Consider the following 13,426-nt stretch of genomic DNA (forward strand, 5'->3'; position numbering starts at 1 on the left):
GCATTAGAATGTATATTACAGCAATTACAGTATCATGTAAATGATGCATATCACATAACATATGGCAAATTCTTAGTGATGAATTAAATTTTATACCTTAAAATGTGTTATCTCTGCTTAACTGTTGCGAGTCCTTAAAGTAAAATTGCGATTGTCGCAACCTGTATTTTTAGTTTACTGTATAACACCATTATATCTGCCACAATAGGGGGTTATATTTGTAAATTGGGTGTCATTTATTCTTGGCTAGATATAATTTTTTCTGCCTTGCTTTGCATTAGCTTCTCTCCTTGATATAAAAATAAGCAAAATGCCAATTTCAAAGTGACACATGGAAATTGTCAAAAATTCATCATAACAGTCATACCCTACTACAAACTATATGAATTCCATTGTATGATTTTAAATTGGTAAAATATGTCTTCAAAATGGGTTTCTCCATTAAAAGTGCATTGTTGTACTCTAGTCACAACATCACTTTATACTAAAGCAAAGGTATCGAAACTGATGAAAAAAAAAAAAAAGAAATGACTTAAAGCATTTGTTACCGCAACACTTCATATTCCTGATATGTGCCTGCTGTACCATGTACTTGTATGATAACGTATACTGTTCTCTTTGTATTGCTTCCTTTATGTGAAATTGCTGGTGTTCTTGCCAGTCCCTCTGCTTTCCTATGAAAAATTGACCACACTAAACAGGAGAACACACTGTGGTCAGTTCTCTAGCAATGCTGGGAAATTAGTGTACAATCCTCCAACGATCAGACTTGTCCTGACACGCCCCCACTGCACAGCCATTCACTGGTAAGCTGAGTGTACTGCTGTTTCTCCTCCCCGCAGTTCTTATGCAGCTGAGAGCAGAGAGAATGTGATTACTTATAAAAAAGGGAAAAAAAGGTATTTATAATGTTTTTTTTTTATATATATCTATACAAAAAATGTTATGCGTTTAATTTCTATTTTAAACTGAATGGATTGTTTTACAAGGTGATCGTTTACAATCACTTCAACTCTTCGCCTATAAGCCTATACACCTCTACAGTAATTGTGTGTAAAGCTGGCCATACATAAAAGTCTGTTTTTTTTGTTCAGCCAGTGGATTGTATGAAAAAAAACTGACCTGATTCCCCCATCCACACACTCAATGGGGATAAGAGAATACTCCCCCACCATCAAAATACATTGATCAGAGCTGCAGCCTATTGCCTGCAGCGCTAATCGAGCGAAAATATACTGAATTCTGTTAAATCACAGTGGCTACGCAAGGATCTAAATTTGGCTGGTCCCCACTGAACCAGCTAAATTTTATTCCATGTATGGACAGTTTAATTTCCAAAAGCCCATTGAGAAGATATATATGAAGATTAAATAGACTTTAGGCTCAATCACAAAGCTTTTGACTGTAATTTCCAAATGTAACCAGGCTCAACAAAAAATTACTGTCATTTATTTGAAAATGAGGATCTTTATTCTGGTGTGTTGGTTTTGTGAATTGAGCCTATTGCATTAACCATATTACAGGTTTTGTAGCAATTATCAACATGTGAAAGATTGGCACCAAGTATACCAAATACTCTCATTGTTATGCCCCATACACACGGTCGGACATTGATCGGACATTCCGACAACAAAATCCATCAAATTTTTTCAGACGGATGTTGGCTCAAACTTGCCTTGCATGCAAACGGTCGCACAAAGTTGTCGGAAAATCCGATCTTTCTGAACGCGGTGACATAAAACACGTACGTCGGGTCTATAAACGGCGCAATAGCCAATATCTTTTGTCTCTTACTTTATTCTGAGCATGCATGGCACTTTGTGCGTCAGATTTGTCTGCACACGATCGGAATTTAAAGGATCGGATTTTGTTGTCGGAAAATTTTATAGCCTGCTCTCAAACTTTGTGTGTCGGAAATTCCGATGGAAAAAGTCCGATGGAGCCCACACACGATTGGAATTTCTGACAACACAATCCGACCGAGTGTACAGGGCATTACAGTAAAGCTGGTTGTACATGGCTTGTTTTTTTTTCGATGGTCCAGTCGGTTCAACAAAAAAAAAAACTGAACAGATTTCCCATCCACGCATTGGAGGTGGATGGGGAAATCCTCCCCGCCATCAGAATACACTGATCAGTGTTACAGCCAATTGGCTGCACGTGTTGATTGAATGCTGGCTTTTCTACAGAACCAGTCAACAGAAGTTCAACTGACTTCTGTTGAACAGAGAGGGCTACATACACATCAAAATGTGTTCGGTTCCTGCTAATGTGTACAGGACTTATGTATGTAAACATTTTTTTATCTGTACCAACAAAAGTATGCCAATTGTTGAAAAAGACAGGTGCAAGGGAGCGGCATTTCTGTGCCTAGAAGAGAAAGAATATATGCATGTCTAAAAAACAAAGATATAATTAAGGGACTGATTGACTGCTATGGGGAGGTTACTGTAAAACAAACAGTTGCCACCATTCATGGAAAACTAAATGGGATGGGGAGGAAATTGTGAAATGGTTAAAATAATGTGATTTAGCCATAATGAAAATGCTAAAACAGAGCCAGGTTTTTAGTAACCAAAATGTGTTTATTCATCTGGAAAAGGTAATTTATACCTCATCAACAGTAGAAATTGTATTTAGTGTTTTTTTCATTTTCATAAAAAGCAATAATTTGTTTTTGATACTGTGAAGAGTAAGTGGTAAAATGAGCTAATAAGGAGTATAAGTTAGGGGCGTGGCCTGAGTGGGCATGTGAGTGGTCGCACGACATGGAGCTCCCACTGTAGATCCTTCATCGATCCTCTTCCTGCTATCGATCCGAATCGACACTGACCCAAACCGCCGGCTGTACCACCCGAGGAGCCACAGGAGGGTACTCAACACTTTTCGAGGCCCATGATGAACCGAACAGGCGAAAAAGACGCCGCGGCAGCCATGGAGGCCCAAGGTGGCGCCAGCTCTCCTCAGCCTCAGAGAACAGCGCGAGGAGCCGACAAGCAAGGAGGCAAGCGGTAAGTCCCATAAGACACAAAAGCAGCAGGGCAAGCAGCAGTCCAGAGAAACGCTCTATTACACGCAAAAACTGTAAGGGACAAGCAGCTTAATTCCCCCACCAGCACAGACCGTTGCATATGAGCCAGACAGACAACACAGCCCCTCAGCATTAGATGATACAATGTCCCTGGAAGGCTCCCCTGTCCCTACATCAGACCTGTTTGACATGCTGCAGGAAGACACACAGCAAACCACGCTGACTGAAATCCTGCGTGCAGTACATAGATGCATCCGTGGATGGTCTGAAAGAGCAGTTTGGGGGTCTCACTGAAACAGTGTCCCTTATGAGACAAGACCTCCAAAAAATCAGGGAGAGGACCACGGCTGTGGAGGACAGAATTAGTGAGGTGGAGGACCTGATACCTCCACTCACCAGGGACGCCAGGACAGCACTACAGCAAGCTGCACAGGCCAACGCCAAAACAGACGACATCGAGAACCGCCTAAGATGGAACAATGTGCACATTGTGGGGTTCCCTGAGAAAGTCAAGGGCTGGGACCCCACAGCTTTTACAGAAAAATGGTTGCAAGATTTATTCGGCAGGTAGGCCTTCACCTCATTGTTTGCGGTTGAGCAGGCCCACAGCACGCTGCCTCGACCCCTCCCCCCTGGTAACCCACCGAGATCCATGTTGGCCCGGCTCTTGAATTACAAAGACTGTGAGATCATACTCAGACTGGCAAGGGAGAGAGGCTCTGTTCATTTTAATGGGACTAAAATTTCAATTTATCCTGACTTCTTGGCAGAGGTGCAACAAAGGAGGGCTAAATTTGCTGAGGTGAAGAAGCGCCTACAAAAAATCCAAGTAACTTATGCGATGATATATCTGGCCAAACTGGGCATCGCTGCCAGGGGGCAGTCCACCTCCTTTGAATCTGCCTTGGATGCAGCTGCATGGTTTGATCATAATGAACACGGCCTCCGGAGACGTCACAAGGCTGACAGGGGAGACTGACGTCCGGAGAGCGAGTTCGGCATGGTCGGTATGTTATTCGCGAACACTTTAAGTCCAGAACTTACAAAGCGGGACACTGTACAATTTGCCTAAAATAGCGTTCTGACTAAGCTCTGACACAGCGCTAAGCACCTAATTAAGATCTAAGTTACTGTGGGTGAGTAGTGATCACAAGTTTCCATGAAACTCTACCATGTCCCAACTGTGGGACACGTTTATTGGTGCCCGATTGGCACAAGTTTACTGAACAGTTACTGACATGAGGGGAGAAGGAGGCAATTCGCTCCCGCCCCATGTGGGTCTGCAAATGCTGCTCAACAGACCAGATGTGGACTGATCTTAATACCTACCTTTGTTGCGCAGGTGTGCTTTGCTCTGAAACCTACACTTCATTGTCTTTACCAGTTGAACCTGATACCTTGTCAATTTTTCACTGTCCCCTGAAGGAACTGAGTGCCTATTGAGTGACAGGTAACATATTTTTACTCAGGAACGAGGCGGAGAGGCCTCTATACCAAAGGTGTGCTTGCCTATTCTGTTCAATATGGCTGCCACTCCAATAGTGACTTGGAACATCCGAGGTGTACATGACCTGTTAAAACGCACTATGATAAGCCCAAGAAATTTCACCCAGCCATAGTGGGCTTGCAGGAGACTCACCTTACAAAGGATACGGTTGGATTACTGCAATATTCCTGGGTGGGCAAGGGGTACCACTCCACTCACTCTGCATATTCTGGGTGAGTGTACTGGACCATAAGTCCTTGGTCTACCAGGAATAAGACTCCGCTATAGACCCCCTGGGTCGATATGTGTTCTTATACTGCAGACTGAAGGAGGTGGTTCGCTCCCGCTCCATGTGGGTCTGCAAATGCTGCTCAACAGACCAGATGTGGACCGATCTTAATACCTACCTTTGTTGCGCAGGTGCGCTTTGCTCTGAAACCTACACTTCATTGTCTTTACCAGCTGAACCTGATACCTTGTCAATTTTTCACTGTCCCCTGAAGGAACTGAGTGCCTATCGAGTGACAGGTAACATATTTTCACCCAGGAACGAGGCGGAGAGGCCTCTATACCAAAGGTGTGCTTGCCTATTCTGTTCAATATGGCTGCCACTCCAATAGTGACTTGGAACATCCGAGGTGTACATGACCTGTTAAAACGCACTATGATAAGCCCCTATTTGAAGAAATTTCACCCAGCCATAGTGGGCTTGCAGGAGACTCACCTTACAAAGGATACGGTTGGATTACTGCAATATTCCTGGGTGGGCAAGGGGTACCACTCCACTCACTCTGCATATTCTGGGTGAGTGTACTGGACCATAAGTCCTTGGTCTACCAGGAATAAGACTCCGCTATAGACCCCCTGGGTCGATATGTGTTCTTATACTGCAGACTGTTTACTTTGAATGTGGTTATTGCTTTTGTGTATACCCCCCTCCATTTTCTAGAGAGATATTGCAGCTTCTTCTGTCGTACCTGGTCGACAAACCTGACATCCCCACCATGATCATGGGAGACTTTAACGGATACCTTGATCCCAGACTAGATAGGCATCCTCCAGCCCAGTCTCCCTTAGGCGGAAGGGGCACTATTCTGAGCCGTCTGCTGCAGGAGATGGGCTGGACAGATGTATGGAGAGCAAAAAACCCAACAACCAAACATTTCTCTTGCTTCTCTAAAACACATGGCTCGCTTTCTCGCATTGACCTCTGTGTAGGGTCCCCACATATCCTTAACATGGTCACCAGAGTGGAGTACTTTCCCAGGGGAGTATCAGATCACTCCCCACTGGTAAAACACTTAACCACTGTCATGAATATTGGAATAGTGACTGATTCATACCGTTGGGACTCCTACTGTTAAATGCTAATGTCATCAATTCCAGCTACCTGTCTGTTGTCTGCTAAAATGTGTATTGTAAATAAGTCTCTAGTATGGGATCTAAGAGTCATTAGATCCCCATTGTTGTTTGTGTTTAATTAACTCTGCTATTGTGATAATGATTGGATTTTCTGAACTACAAGATGGCCAGTCTGGCCTAAAGGTCATGTCTGAGTCATCTAGGCTGTCTAAAGGGATTAGTTAATTAGCTCATGTTAATTAGGTTAATTAGGTTACAGCTGTATTGTTAGAGTAATATGAGCAGGAGGTCTGCACCTCCACTTTTAGTGTATAAAAGCCTGTATTTTGCAATAAAGTAGATTCCTGTTTGAACTTACATACAGCCTGCCTGGTGTTTGTTCTGAGCTATCACAACTGGGTTAGAATGGCACATAGCTGGGGTTCTAATCCCGGAGCATCGGATGACCGAACAATCAGATGTTGCGATCTGCAATCTGATTCTATAGCTGCAGAGGAGTGTCGGGAGAGTGGAGCCGAGCGAGCAAGGGGCTCGTTACAACCACCCATCCAGCTGCCTCCCTACCTAGAGCCCCTTGGAAATGAAATGCCTTTTGGATCAAACCTTTCACTTTCCACGAGCGGGTGGTGAAACAAATAGAACAATACTTTTTATAATAACCGATTACACACAGATGCTACACTGAAATGGGATGCCTTCAAGGCATGTCTTAGGGGTACATTCATAGCACAAATTGCAGCCATAACACATAATTCGTCAGCCCTCCTGGAGCGGGTTGGGGACCAGGTCCGGCAGTTTGAGCTCTCCTATGTCAATGATCACTCAGAATCTGCGAGGGAGGCATGGATATCTGGCCAGTACTCCCTGGACCGATTGAGATCCTCTGCTGCAGAGCAAAAACGATTCTTTACCAAACAGGCCTTCTATGAGGAGGGGGAGAAAACTGTCCGCTTGTTGACTAGAATTGCCAAGTCCCAACAATCATCCCCAGCCATAGGAGCTATTCGCTGCTCCACGGGGTAAATGGTGAACGACCCTGAGCTAATAATCACTGAACTAGCTTCCTTTTATGCAGATTTGTACAAACCTTGTGATGACTACTCTGACAAGGCACTGTAGGGTTATTTAGACACTGTGTCCTTGCCGACTCTGACTCGTCTAGCGTGCATTGAAGTTCCATTTGCATTGGATGAGTTGAAAGAGGCTGCGGCCTCCTTCCCTACTTGTAAAGTGCCAGGGGATGACATTATACTATTACTTAAACCTGGAAACGACCCGTAGATCCAAGCTCTTACAGGCTCATCTCGTTGCTGCAAAGTGAAGTAAAAATACTAGCAAAATCCTGGCCATGAAGGTTAATAAGGTTATTCTGTCTTTATCCACCCAGACCAGGCAGGTTTCATGCCACGAAAGTCCACTGTGACCAACCTCAGAAGTCTTTATCTGAACATGCAGACCCCAGCAGATACGGCTGGCCATAGGACACTGCTGTCTCTTGTAGCCAATAAGGCATTCAAAAGTGTCGGCTGGCGGTATCTATGGGCTGTACTGGCCAAATTTGGGTTTGGGTCTAGATTTATTGCATGGGTAAGGCTACTATATGGCTCGCCGCAGGCCGCCATACGCATGTCCGATAGGATGTCACATGCCTTTGCACTGGGCAGGGGGACCAGGCAGGGTTGCCCCCTTTCTCCCCTGCTACTTGCACTGGCTATTGAGCCTCTCGCAGCCCAGGTGAGGGATTGTCCACAGATCAAGGGATTTCGCTATGGTGAAATTGCATGAGAAAATAATGCTCTACGCCGACAATATGCTCCCCTTTCTGGAGGATGTGGATAATTAATTTTCTCAGGCAATGTCCTTTATCACTGACTTTGACAATATTCAGGCTTTACCATGAACTGGTCCAAATCCGCACTGATGTTCCTGGATGAGACCCCTGGACTGAATGCAGAGCTTCCTTGTCCTGTCCCTATAGTGACTTCCTTTAAATACTTAGGCATTTATATCTCCCCCAAATTGACTGATTATTGTAAGCTAAATATATACCCCCTATTGAATCCCTTCAGAGACAAAATAATATATGGAACAGACTCAAAATGTCCGTGGCAGGGAAGACAAACCTTGTTAAGATGATCCTAATGCCCCAGTTCTTGTACATGCTACATAACACGCCGGTGGTTATTCCACTGAAAATTTTTAGAGCGGTCAACTCCCTATTCAGGTTATTGTTATAGCATAACAACCCCCCCAGGATTAAACTGGAGCAGCTGTAATATCCGAAGGAGGGAGGGTGGTCTCACACTCACCAACCGTTGGATATACTACTTGGCTGCACAGCTGCAGCACCTAATAGGACCTAATAGGAGCTATGGCTCCTGCAAGCTCATCAGCTAAACTTATGCTGGTTGGCACACTGGGGAAGCCGGTACCAGAGAGCCTAGATGCTCAGATGTTTCAGTGGCCTAACAAACAAATGTCCTCTTACACACTCCTTCAGAAGGTGTGGAATAAGGCTAAACAACTGCAACATGTAACGGGGTATACAGCTTACCCCCTTTTTGGGGGAATAAAACATACAAAGAACTGGGCAAAATCCATCAGGGACCAAGGTGGCGACTCATTGGAATAACCCACTTAAGGCATGTCTTCCACAATGGGAGACTGCTCTCCTTCGCAGACCTACAATCTAAATATGCATTACCCAGGGGGCAAGGCCGGGATGGTGGACTGAGCAGACATGTTCTCAGAGCTCTCCTGGAGTGAGATCCGTTAATTTAATCCGTACCTACTGACCAAGTGGATCGTGAGGATCCTTTCATACCTGGATGCCTTCTAAAAACGTTGAGAGTCAGAAGAGGGGTAAGCGGCGGAAATTTCCCCCGAATATCCCTGCAGAGACTTCCCCGATCTCTTGTGCCCGGGGCTCTCCAGCACGCCTAACTAATATGGCGTCACAAACGGACCACGAGGAGGGCTCTCTCCCTGTACCTCCAGGCATTCCGGAGGTTATGGCGGCCATCACCCTGTGCCAAACTGCCTTGACCTCTAAGATTGAGGAGGTCCTAATGGACGTTGGATTGATTCGACAAGACCTTGATAAGATCCGGAGCGGCGTGTGGGAGAGGTGGAGGATGCGACGACTGATCATGCGGCTTCCATCAGAGCCCTACAGACGAGGGTCAAGGCTCTAGAATATAGAGCGGAGGATGCCGAGAATAGAAGCCGTCGGAACGACCTCAGGATTGTGGGACTTCCAGAGGGGGTCGAGGGAAGATCCCCTGCCCTATTTACAGAGGATTTCCTTCACGCCCTGCTGCCGGCTGCCAAACTATCGCCACACTTTGCAGTAGAACGGGCTCATCGCGTCCCCGCCAGGCCTGGACCTGAAGGGGCCCCACTCAGAACCTTTATTCTCCGGCTGCTAAATTACAGGGACCGTGATGAGCTACTACGGGCGGCACGAGCGGCTGGGGAGCTTCCATACCGCAATGAAAAGATCCTGCTGTTCCCGAATTACACCATGGAGACCCAGAGACAGCGCCGCTCTTTCAACAGCGTCTAGGCCGCCCTGCGAACCAAGGGATTGAAGTACAGCGTCTTGTTTCCAGCAAAACTGCGGGTAGTGGATGGTGAGACCGTACGTTTCTTCGTCAATCCAAAGGAGGCCTCCGCGTGGCTTGAAGCACTCCCTCCGTAGTACTACCGATCCCAGCATGCTGCTATGAGAATGTTTTGGCTGCAGTTTCTTGAATCGCCCTATACTCCTGTGATGGGTAAGCTTTTTCCTTGGAATTGTGCCCACATCCCCTTCTCCTATGCAGGATAGGAAAAGATCATCTTTTCCCTAATTTTTCTGTTTTTGTTTGCATTTTATATTCTTTTTTTGAGTAAGTGGAGAGAGGAGGAAGGACATAATTAGACTCTTTATCTACTAGGAGAATGCGGGACTTCCAGATCCTTATGACATGTGCGTTATAATGCCGCGTACACACGGTCGGACTTTTCGTCTACAAAAGTCCAACGGACGCTGACGGACTAAAGCTGGCTGGTAATCCGATCGTGTGTGGGCTTCTCCGGACTTTCAACGGACTTTTTCAGCCTCAAATCCGATGGACTTTAGATTTGAAACATGCTTCAAATCTTTCCGACGGACTCGAGTCCGGTCGAAAAATCCACTCGTCTGTATGCTAGTCTGACGGACAAAAACCCACGCTAGGGCAGCTATTGGCTACTGGCTATCAACTTCCTTATTTTAGTCCGGTGTACGTCATCACGTAAGAATTCGACGGACTTTTGTGTGATCGTGTGTAGGCAAGTCTGTTCGTTAGAAAGTCCGCCGCAAGTCCGTCGAAAGTCTGTCGAAAGTCTGTCGGACAGGCTGTCGGACTTTTGTAGCTGAAAAGTCCGACCGTGTGTACGCCCCATTAGAGCTAGTAGATAACTGTAACTTTCACTACCCCCTAGTTTACCGGATGTTTTTGGTAACGGACTCCGAAGTGTGTACCCCTGTTTAACCAGGTGACAATAACCCTACACTATAATATAACACTCCAATATCTCTGCAAAAGAACACCCCCCCATGGGATTTTATTTTTTTCATTTTTGACTTTTGTTTTTTGGCTCAGTGTGATTTGCTGGATCTGAAGATCCCTATCTGGCTACACGTCCACAACCTGAGGGATTGGTTTAAGAGCAATGGACGTTAAGGGTTTTAAATGCATCTCTATGTTCCGAGGTGCATGGGGTGGGGGGAGGGGTGGTTTGGCGGCTAATGTTCATAGCTGCTGGTTCTTACTGTTTTGCAAGTTTACATGGTTGTGTTGGTCTTTTGTTGTTCCCATACATCGCTTGGAGCAACTATTTGGGTATGATGCTACATTACATATTCCTGCACTGGTATACTCCATGGCCCCGAAAAGGGTATGTAGTCCCCCTCGGGTTCACTGGATCCCCATGTTACTAGGGGAGAACATCCTTCATTACTGGGTGCGATTATTTAATAGCTAAGTGCTTACTAGTATCCTGGAACGTGAGGGGGCTAAATTCAGCCATCAAGCGCTCCCTGGTACTAAACTATTTGAGGAAACTCCGCCCGCAGGTGTGCATCCTGCAGGAGACACACTTGACGGGATCCAAAGTTCTGAGTCTGAGGAGGGCTTGGGTTGGTGAGCACTATCATGCACCTTATTCTAACTATCCCAGAGGGGTCAGCATTTTGGTGCATAGATCCCTGCCCTTTCAGCTCATAGAGGTAAGACTTGACCCTGGAGGCAAATACATTATTTTACACGCATCAATCTCTGAGATCCCATATGTAATAGTGGTTATATATTTGCACCCACCTGTTGATGTAGAAGTGCTGCATGTATTGATGCAGCAAGTCACAATGTTTAATGTGGATAATGTCCTAATTATAGGAGATTTTAATATGGTGCCTTCCAAAGATTTAGATAGAATGTCTGATTCGGGACCTCAGCAGGTGGCCTTGTCCCGTTGGGCGACCGCCTTCCACATGACAGACGTTTGGCGTCAATTCCATCCCTCAGACAGAGAGTATACTTGTCTCTCCGCCACATACCGGACTATGTCACGTATTGATCTGGCATATGCCTCATTGGCTATGTTGCGGAGAGTGGTATCGACTGAGATTCTGTCGCGGGGGATATCTGATCATGCCCCCCTGTCTGTCACCGTCTGGACCTCGCATGTGGAGGGTGGGAAGGTATGGCGATTGTCCAAATACTGGGTTGAAGACCCTGAGATTCAGGAGGAGATACCGGAAGGAATGTGCAATTTTTGGGTTGATAATTCGGGATCTACTGGGCCCACAGTGTTATGGGATGCCTTTAAGGCCTGGCTCAGAGGGGAATATATTAAACGTATAGCTCAACGGAAGAGGAAATCTGTGCAGTCTCTGAGACACTTGGAGGAGCAGGCGCGACTTAGGGAGGCCGAATATGTACGTTCCCCGGTGCAAGCTAATTATATAACCTGGCAAGACACCCTGAGGGATTTATCCATCTTGAGAGTAGACCTCACCAAGAAATGTATGTTAGAGGGTGCTCAAAGGGTGTTTGAATATGGAGATAAAAACGGTAGGCTACTGGCCTGGTTGGCTAAGGGGCAACATGCAACAACCCATATTGGTAGGCTGCGAGGGCTGGATGGTCGTCTGTTGACGTCACCTACTGACATTTGTGCTAGGTTCCTAAAGTTTTATCAAACCCTGTACTCATCTAGAGTTGCTTATGAAAAAAATGAGCTACTTCAGTATTTGGATCGAGTCTCGCTCCCTACCTTAGAGCCGGAAAAAAGGGAGATACTAGAGGAAGACATTTCCTTAGAGGAGGTTCAGGAGGCGATGGGAGTTATGCAATCAGGGTAAGCCCCGGGGCCCGATGGAATCCCTATTGATTTTTACTCCACCTTTCAGGAATTGCTGGCGCCCTGGCTCACCTCACTGTTGAAACAATTTGCGGAACAAGGTTCCCTCCCTGAGTCGATGGCTGATGCGATAGTGGTCTTGGTGCCCAAACCCGGCAAGAGCCCTGAAGAGTGCGCCTCTTACAGGCCAATTTCCTTAATTAATGCAGACACCAAATTGCTAACAAAAATACTGGCTATTCGTATAAGTAAGGTCATGGACGATTTGATCCATATTGATCAGACTGGGTTCATGGCGGGAAAAGGCACCGACATCAACATCCGTCGTCTATTTCTCAACCTAGCCACCCCCCACGACAATGGGGGTACAAGAGTCATAGCCTCTCTGGACGCGAAGAAGGCTTTTGACTCCATAGAGTGGGGTTACCTTTGGGAAGTCCTTAGTAGATTTGGGTTCGGGCCCAAATTCCTTCATTGGTTGGGCCTACTGTATCAAGCCCCTAGAGCGAGGATTTGTGTGAATAATGCTCTCTCGGACTCCTTTCTCCTCCAGAGGGCAACTCGTCAGGGGTGCCCATTATCCCCTAGCCTATTTGCACTGGCTTTGGAGCCCTTGGCGATAGCGGTCAGAGAGTCGAGTCGCATTGTGGGACTCAGAGTTGGCCCTCTGGAGGAGAAAATATCCCTATATGCGGATGACACTCTGCTATATTTACATGATGCTGACTCCTCACTATCTGCAGCACTTGAGACCTTTGATGAATTTGGGAAGTATTCAGGGATCCGTATTAACTGGTCTAAATCCGCGCTGTTCCCATTAGATGACCGAGCCAAAGCTGTGGGGGTGCAGTCCCCCTTGCCGTGGGTGGAGGAGTTTGTTTACTTGGGGATCAGGGTGGCAAAGGACTTACGGGCCTTTCAGCGCCTTAATCTCCAACCGATAGTGGCGCGACTTAAAGATCATTGCACCCGATGGGCTAAGTTACCCCTTAATCTTCTAGGGCGCATAAACATTATAAAGATGATTTATCTCCCAAAGTTTAACTACATCTTCAGAAACTGCCTGGTGTGGATACCTCATTCATTTTTCAGAGAAATAAATAGCTGCATTGGCACTTTTCTATGGGGTGGGGCCCCCCCCCCCAGTTGGCCAGACAGAC

General features: G+C 46.1%; 1 protein-coding gene across 3 annotated transcripts in view; it reads right to left on the minus strand.

Moving 5' to 3' along the window:
- Positions 1-13,426, minus strand: part of MCF2L2 (MCF.2 cell line derived transforming sequence-like 2) — a 527,578-nt gene that overhangs the window by 141,646 nt on the left and 372,506 nt on the right. The gene's annotated exons all lie outside the window — the stretch shown is intronic.

The sequence above is a fragment of the Aquarana catesbeiana genome, linkage group LG04, assembly GCF_042186555.1.
Source record: "Aquarana catesbeiana isolate 2022-GZ linkage group LG04, ASM4218655v1, whole genome shotgun sequence".
In the NCBI taxonomy this organism is placed as follows: domain Eukaryota; kingdom Metazoa; phylum Chordata; class Amphibia; order Anura; family Ranidae; genus Aquarana; species Aquarana catesbeiana.